The sequence below is a fragment of the Dermacentor albipictus genome, chromosome 1 (genome assembly GCF_038994185.2).
Source record: "Dermacentor albipictus isolate Rhodes 1998 colony chromosome 1, USDA_Dalb.pri_finalv2, whole genome shotgun sequence".
Lineage (NCBI taxonomy): Eukaryota > Metazoa > Arthropoda > Arachnida > Ixodida > Ixodidae > Dermacentor > Dermacentor albipictus.
In genome coordinates, this window is record NC_091821.1 from 179345511 (window position 1) to 179353982 (window position 8472).

The 8472-nt window shown below is 52.7% G+C and overlaps 1 protein-coding gene across 1 annotated transcript in view; it reads right to left on the reverse strand.

Moving 5' to 3' along the window:
- Positions 1-2624, reverse strand: part of LOC139052886 (ubiquitin-conjugating enzyme E2Q-like protein 1) — a 177635-nt gene extending 175011 nt beyond the window's left edge. Inside the window, exon 1 of the mRNA XM_070530046.1 lies at positions 2603-2624. The gene's annotated coding sequence lies outside the window, so the exon portion shown is untranslated. The remainder of the gene's footprint in view (positions 1-2602) is intronic.
- Positions 2625-8472: the final 5848 nt, after the last annotated feature.

Here is an 8472-nt window from a genome sequence, read left to right on the forward strand (position 1 = left end):
GAGATAGTTACGTATGTGTATGTATTGTCATGCCACATATAGGTGACGATAGAGCTGTACATGCAGCGTCGCACAGGGCCAGCCTCTTACGCCCATTACTGCATGACGTCAGTATTTTAAGGCTACGTGAGTGCATTTGCCTGTTGGCGCCGTGTGTGCATGTTCTTACGATCGCCCAGAGGGGGTATCGACCTTCTAGCCTCTCCCGCACCACTGCGATGAATCGCTTCGGGAAGCTAACAATGCGCCCTAACTCGGAAAGGCCTGCGGCGCCAGCAAGGCGAGGCACGTTTGGCGGACCGAGTATTGTTTGTTGGTTCACTGTCGCCTTCACGGACCAACGGTAGCAAGAAAACTTCTGGAAGGGGATGTTCTAAGGCGTTCCCTCACGGACTCCGGTAACCGCCACGGTCGTTTGACAGACGGCCCATCTAACTGCGGGTTCATCCCAGGAACCAAGACGCGCCAGCTTGAGTCAAGCGTGGCAATCCCCATCTACGAAGTTCTCCTCCTTTCTGTGTGTTTAATGAAAAAAAGGTGGGGGAGTGATTGTGTGAACCCTCGCCCTCAACGCGGGTCCTCCGATGACTTTGGACGCTCCGATTGGACGGAGGGGGCGGCAGTTTTTCCTGGCCTAGGGATCTAGGGAGGACAGAGGGGTTTTAAGCGAGCTTTTTCGGCCTGGAGTGTTTCACTTCAGTCATGCTAGACTGATGAGATGTAACGTTCTCCCCTCTTCATGTAGATATTGTAAATAAACCCAGTACGCCTGGTTCTTGATGAGGACACGTTCCTTCCTTCAACAACGTCCTTAGCGTGGGTGAGTCGGACGACGGCATGAGACAGCCTACCCCTTTTGACATGCCCGACCCCAACTCTTACAATGCACGGCACGCGAATGGCACCAGGGCCGCCGTTATATTGTAGCGATGCCTTCCGCTCGATTCAATGCCAGTCTTATTACCCACCGTTCACGGCCGGGTGATCCCGTTGACAACGCGGGCAAAGAGCGCTGACCACTGACAAAGAGCGAAAAACGCAAAAAGGCATTATGATAAGAAAAGGCATCCCTACAATACAACGGCTGAGAACCGAGTCATCTACGTATGGACAGCGCGCTGGTCGCGACGTTTGATGTCTTGAAGTGTTATAGAGAGTAGCTCTGGCGCTCTTTGGCCATCCCCGGCCCTTGCGCCAATAAACCCCGTATATCTTCATCATCACCATCATCATCATCATCAGAGAGTAAGTCGTTACGTGAAGAGAGACGAAGCCGCGCGCAATTCGCTCTGAGACGTCATTCCTAAGGAAACCGACCAAACGTCAGAGTCATTGCAAGAGTTGAAATGTTGATATGTCTTTCCGCGAGCATTGTAGACTAGAATTCGAGCGATGCTATAACGGTCCCGTAAAATTTTGTTGCGCTTGAAAGAAGAGAAAGACAGAGAGAGAAGAGCAGTATACATATATCAGTGTAAAAAGTGCTGCAGTAAATGACAGAAAATTTCTTGGCAGCTCTATTTCCAAGCATTTAACCGTCAACATGACGCCAGGCCGTCATTTTTTAAGGTGTACACCAACACCAACTACACAAGGCAGCGAATCGAATCGCGTTCGTATATCGACCAATTTCCCTATCTCCCTCTCTCTTTCGCGAAATTAACGACAATAGAGTTCTCAAACAATACTTCATCCGTCTGAACTGGTTTAGTGTTTTGCTTTAGATTGTCCCTTTAGGTGCAAAAATGTGGCATTGGAAGGCGATATATCATCACTTCACTGCAGTCAGCGCGTTTCACTATCAAACAATCGGCCCAAATCGTCCACAGCGAAGCGCCGCCGTGTACATTTCAATGCGCGCTACCGACCACTCATCCACACTAACGCGCGACGGTGCAGCAACCTATAGATATATATAACCAGATCTCGCGGCCACTAGCCCACCGCTGAGACCGTGATTTAGCGTTAATCCGAGCCACCTTTTCATTGCACGCGCAGAAGACACAGCGCAGAGGTATTTGTAGACATATATTAATAATTACATAATTATAAAACAATAGTTATGGCACTCGAGCGGAAGCTACAACTGGCGTGAGCCAATTATGATAGCCCACGGAGCGCCAGAGCATGCCTCGATAGCTTCCACTTCAGCCACACGTATAATGGTAAGCGACACCAGCCGCATTCCCATGGATGCGACAGTGGCGCATCGCGGCCATGTAAATGGCGGTAGTGAGCTAGTAAGGCTAATTCCATTAATGCGCCAGGAGAGGGCACGGATAAACCAACTCACGCGATGCATGTAAGCGCTGGCGTATCCCATCGAGGGAAAGGGGAAAAGCGGGACGGCTGCAGTGTTGTGCTCTGCTGCTCGACTCACCGCGGAACGCACTCGCCGAAAACAGGTTCCAGCATGTCTCCAACAAAGGGGAATGCGCCATGCACATGCACATATATGGCTAGTGCAATGTACTAAGAAATGTGATACGCTATACTGCCGAATTCGTGTAAACGCGGCTACTGCAACGCGGCATGCTGCACATCGTGCTTCCTTCCATCCCAGCCGCGGTAAAGACCAGTCACAATAATGATCAAGTATCACCTTTCCCGGAAGGTCGTGCTGAGGGCTGGACGACTCGCTTGCACGGGGAGAGCGTCTAAGTGCAGACGATGGCGAATTGAGCCGCACAAGCGCCGTGCTCGCTTCACATGTGCGTCTGGACAACTAGCTGCGTGTGCGTTATATACGAAAAGCGAAGCCGCACGAGCGAGTGAGAGAGACACGTGCGTCTATCGGTGGGAGAGCATGGCGCGGTAACTTGAACGGCAGCCCGCGCGATCCGAGCTATAAGCGCGCTTTCTACAGCACAACATGGCACAACCACAAAAAGAAAGAAGAGATAAGACAAGAAACTGAGAATGGCCGAAGCCCGCGGCACACATTGCGGCGTGAGAACGTTGTCTGCTTCTGCTTCCGGGGATGCTACAGACTCATCGACTCCCACACGGATCGTCTGCTGGTGACGCGCAGTTTCAGCACCGCCTTCACAAGGAGGAAGCTGTCGTCGATAGTCGCCTCCTGCGTGGCGAGACCAAACCAACACCAACTAGATAGCACAAGACCAGTTTACCCCGATCCATGACGTCACCCTACTTGGCCCGATATTTCTATATTGACAAGGCTGGCGTGGCGAAAGTGGTGAATCACTGTTGCCTACTCGGGAGCATCCCCATTAGACTCTATGGCTGTCGGGCCAGGTAGCATGACGTCATGGATCAGAGTGAAAAGGCCTTGCGCTTTCTAGGTGGTGGTGCACTAAATAGAGCCTTGACGGTTGATAAAACTCGTAGCATCCTAAAGCGACGAAAAAAAAGGAAGAGGTAAGGAGAGGAGTGTGTGTGGGGGTGGGGGGGGGATGATGCTCTATAAGAGACGTATATAGGCACATGAACCTGAAACGCATCATTACACTTCATTACTCATTAGTTCGTTCGGTATAATACACACTTTAGAAGTCCATGCGCCGGACGCGAAATTAACTGTACCAACTGTTGAGTAATCTAACATACGAGGATTGCACATAAATTATCAAAACATGGTTCGAAATATAAATAAATGCGTTCTAGGTATCCTTTCCATAAACCGATCATTAACTAATTATACCTAGCATTAAATGATTTGGCAATTTCGCCCAAAGGGCCAAGCATTGAAAGCGACAGCAAGGTTTAGCGTTCCACTCGAGTTCCTCGCGCGGTGAACGATGCGCATAGGCGACATGGGTGCGACGCAACATGCGAGAGACAACCACTGCATGCTGCGCCGCAAGAACCATGCACCAGGCTTGGCACGACGCCGGTACGATGAACTCCGGCATGCAGGTGTCGCCCCTCGATGATGTAATACATGAGACCGCCGGGAAACTGTCAGCGTTGCCGCCTATGAAATAATAGACTACGTTAGCTTGACGTTTACCGTTAGTTCCGCTGGGACCAGTGACACAGCAGCTCAGCAGCAATGCTATAGGGTGCTTATAGTGTGCGTGCGCACAACGGTCATGCCAGCAGCGCAAGTCAAAACGCTGTCCTGGCTCTGCCGCAGAGCCGATTGAGCGGAGCGCCAATTCGTTGCGTCCGCTTCGCTTAGTCGTTTTTGCGACCAAACGCTATCCGAGTCTCTGGAAACTCTCTAGGCCATTGGCGTAGACGGGGGGGGGGGGGGCGGAGGCAAAATGACCCCCCTCCTCCGAAATTTTCTGACGAACCCCCTTCCCCTTTCCCACGGAAGAGGAAGACTCAGGAGGTGGGCTCCGGAAGAGTGACATGGATGAAAGAGATAGCTTGTATGTTAAAGCAAGGCGAGGGGTTGTGGCAGTCTGAAAGGGGGGCGGGGGGGGCGAATTGTTATGGGGGCGATCCCCTCTCTCATGTACAGAACACTGCGGCCCGACTCATGGCGTGCCTCCACCTCCAGCCAGATTGTGTTAACCATAACTGCCGAGGGGGGATCAGCGTTAAATACCACACACTGATAAAAGATGGGACGAGCGTGTGCAGAAAACTTGAGGACATTGTTGCTTCCCACCAGGTCTTCGTGCCGTCGAAGAGCTTCTAATAACTGGTACTTGACCCAATCGTACACCACGCTGCGCAGAAGAAAAGCAGTCGAAAATAATGCTACTTGCTTGTCCAAGACATGCATAATAAGCACCCCCGCCTCCTCCATATTTTTCTTCTTCTTTGTCTTGCCTTTGTCTCTCACTTTCATTATGTTAATAAACTTGAGAAGATCTTGCTGTTAGGCTACTTTGTACACGGAGGCAAAATGACCCCCCTCCTCCGAAATTTTCTGACGAACCCCCTTCCCCTTTCCCACGGAAGAGGAAGACTCAGGAGGTGGGCTCCGGTAGAGTGACATGGATGAGAGAGATAGCTTGTATGTTAAAGCAAGGCGAGGGGTTGTGGCAGTCTGAAAGGGGGGCGGGGGGGGGGCGAATTGTTATGGGGGCGATCCCCTCTCTCATGTACAGAACACTGCGGCCCGACTCATGGCGTGCCTCCACCTCCAGCCAGATTGTGTTAACCATAACTGCCGAGGGGGGATCAGCGTTAAATACCACACACTGATAAAAGATGGGACGAGCGTGTGCAGAAAACTTGAGGACATTGTTGCTTCCCACCAGGTCTTCGTGCCGTCGAAGAGCTTCTAATAACTGGTACTTGACCCAATCGTACACCACGCTGCGCAGAAGAAAAGCAGTCGAAAATAATGCTACTTGCTTGTCCAAGACATGCATAATAAGCACCCCCGCCTCCTCCATATTTTTCTTCTTCTTTGTCTTGCCTTTGTCTCTCACTTTCATTATGTTAATAAACTTGAGAAGATCTTGCTGTTAGGCTACTTTGTACACGCTGTTAAGAATGAGAACGGCAAAAACAGGACAAAAAAGAAAGGCCTACAGCACGCTAATTTGCTCACGGCAAAATAGTATATCAAGGACGGGGTTACTGCATGGACCACGGAAGCCGAGAAACCGCCACAACAAACAGGTGGGAGGGCAGGTCGGTGAATGACCTCGAAGTCCAAGCAGAAACAGAAATATAGAAATGTTAGCGGTCGCCACGCCGTTCAACAAACCGGTGAATGTTGAAGAGTGTGACAGTGAATAATAGAAAATAACTTTAAGGGGAATGGGGTGATGTATGCGAGGAGGGGGGAGGGGGTGACGCGCATAAAAGGCGTCAAGAACGATGTTGGAGGTTATTTATGGACAAAGGGAGAGAGTCTCGTCAATGTCCGCGACGCCTCCCGATCCGCCAGCAACCACGATTGCGATGATTCAGGCCGTAGTCAGACAGGAATTTGAGAACGTGGGTCTGAACTCCGTGTGTTCAACGTCTCAACCCAGCATTCCCCAGTTCTCTACCGGCCCTCATCGTCCCCGGCAGTCCTTTTCTGCCATATCTCGCCGCAAGCCGTCCGAATGGCGTACCCCTGATGACAGGCCGATCTGCTTCCACTGCTGTCGCATCGGCCACGTCGCTCGTCACTGCCGCAACCGATGGCCACCACCTCCTCGGACATACACCACCACTTATTCCCGCACCTTTGGACCTTCTGTTCCCTATGCCACCCGCCATGAACCCACCGCCGCTGACGCCCCTGCTCAGAACCTTCGCTACAGCCGCTCGCCTTCACCTCGACGCCATCAGCCTCGTTCGCCCCAACCCCGCCGCTTCTCTTCGCCGCCTACCGCCCCCCGGACCCAGCCGGAAAACTAGGCACTGCAGCTTCTGGAGGTGAAGCTGCGTTGTCGACCCTGCCCTCAAATCCTCTGCTCACGTTACCTACGAACCAAAACCTTCTTGACGTTGACGTTGACGGCTATCCTGTCACTGCACTCATCGATACATGCGTACATCTTTCTATTATGAGTGCTGCCTTCCGACGACTCAAAAAGCTCCTCACCCCAGCGTTGGCACGCGTCGTCCGCGTTCCGGATGGCGGTACTGTGCCTATCGTCGGCATGTGTACGGCACGTGTCAGCATCGCCGGCCGCCACACTCCTGTCCTCTTCATCGTGGTTGCTCATTGCTCCCACGACCTAATCCTCGGCCTCGACTTTCCCTCCGCGCATTCTGCCCTTATTGACTGCTCTGCCAGTACCCTTCGCCTTGAGCTGCCGATTCTCGCAGAACCTTAGCTATGCACGTTGCCCGACTCAAGCCCAACAACTCCCCACGCGCCTTGAATATTTCACAGCACCGTGACGGCGCTTTTGCCGCCGGGGGGTAGTATTACGATATTATCGGGAAATACTCAAGAGACGAGTCGCCGCGAGAACGACGATGAAGTTGGTCTGTGCCTTGGCGCGGGCGAGTGTCGGCCTGGCTGTCTGGTTGCAGTGTAAATAGCCTCTTTCGTCTGTGTCTTTCCTGGGCATGTTTGTCGAATTTAACGGCGGGAACGGAACGGCTCTCCGCAAGATCATCGCAAAGACGGACAACGCTTTCCGCCTCGTTCGCAGAATAGCAAACCGGCTCCGAGGAATGAAGGAAAACAATCTCCTCAGGCTTATCAATGCCTTCGTACTATGTCACTTTACGTACACAATTTTTATGCACAAGTGGCTCAGAGCGGAGCGAGACAAGCTCAACGCTCTCATCCGCAAAGTGGTCAAGAGGGCTCTCGGGCTACCCATCAGGACCCATACCGAGGATCTCCTCAAGCTGGAGGTGCATAACACTGCCGAGGAGATTGCCGAAGCTCAAGAACGCGTGTAACTCACTCGCCTGAGCACCACAGCGGCAGGTAAACACATCCTCGAAGAGCTGGGTTACCGCCCTGCGGGATTCCCGATGGTCAGTACCGCGATCCCTAGGTGCATTCGAGACAAGTTCGATGTGGCCCCTGTACCCCGAAACGTCCATCCCGTTCATAACGAGGGCAGACGCAAGGCCAGAGCAGCAGCCATCCTCAAACAGATCAAGCAACGAGACATTAGAGCAAGCTTCGTCGACGCCGCGGAGTACAGCGATGGGAAGACCTTTGCCATCGTTGTGGTCGACTCCAGCGGCAAGATTTCCAATAGCGCCTCCATTCACACTTCAGACCACGGAGTCGCCGAGCAAGCCGCCATCGCCCTCGCCCTGCTAGACGATCGCGGGTCCGAGATAGCGATTCCAAAACGGCAGTTAGGGCTTTTTAGAAGGGTTGCATCGCCAAGCAAGCTGCTCGTCTTCTTAGCAGCTCGAGTCGATATGCTCTCACGCATCATTCAATCCACTGGTTTCCCGCTCACGTACGGTCGGTCGAGGGTGCTCCTCCGAACCTCAATGAGTCTGCTCACGAGGCTGCGCGTGACCTCACCGACCGCGCTTCCTCTGCAAGAAGCGCCGACTCCCCTCCTCCCTACGGTCACGGGGACGCACCCGCTACTCACAACGAGATTATTAAATTCTTCTACATGTCTAGAAGGGTCTTTCCACCCGCTCACCCCAAGTTGAATAGGGCGCAAGCCGTTTCGCTTAGGCTTCTGCAGACCAGCACGTATCCGTGTCCGTCCTCCACGAGGCTTACCGGACGTGTATCGCGACGACGCCTGCCCCTCCTGCGGGCAGACCTCCACTCTAGCGCACATGCTCTGGGAGTGCGGGTCGACATACCCCAAGTTCATCAAGGAGGAGCGGGACTCACTTCTGCGTAGCCCCGCTCTAGAAAAGCAAATCCTGGCTGTCCGGCGTACCCGCGACCGAGCCGGTGGGCTAGACCTGCCGGTCCCGACGTGGGACTAGCCGGGTGCGCAACGAGTTCGCGACCTCGCCGGACCTGCAATAAAGTTTCTTCACTCACTCACAGAGGATATATATATATATATATATATATATATATATATATGTATGTATGTATATGTATATATGTGTGTGTGTGTGTGTGTGTGCGCAGGCAACAGACGACAAACATCTTGGAAGACG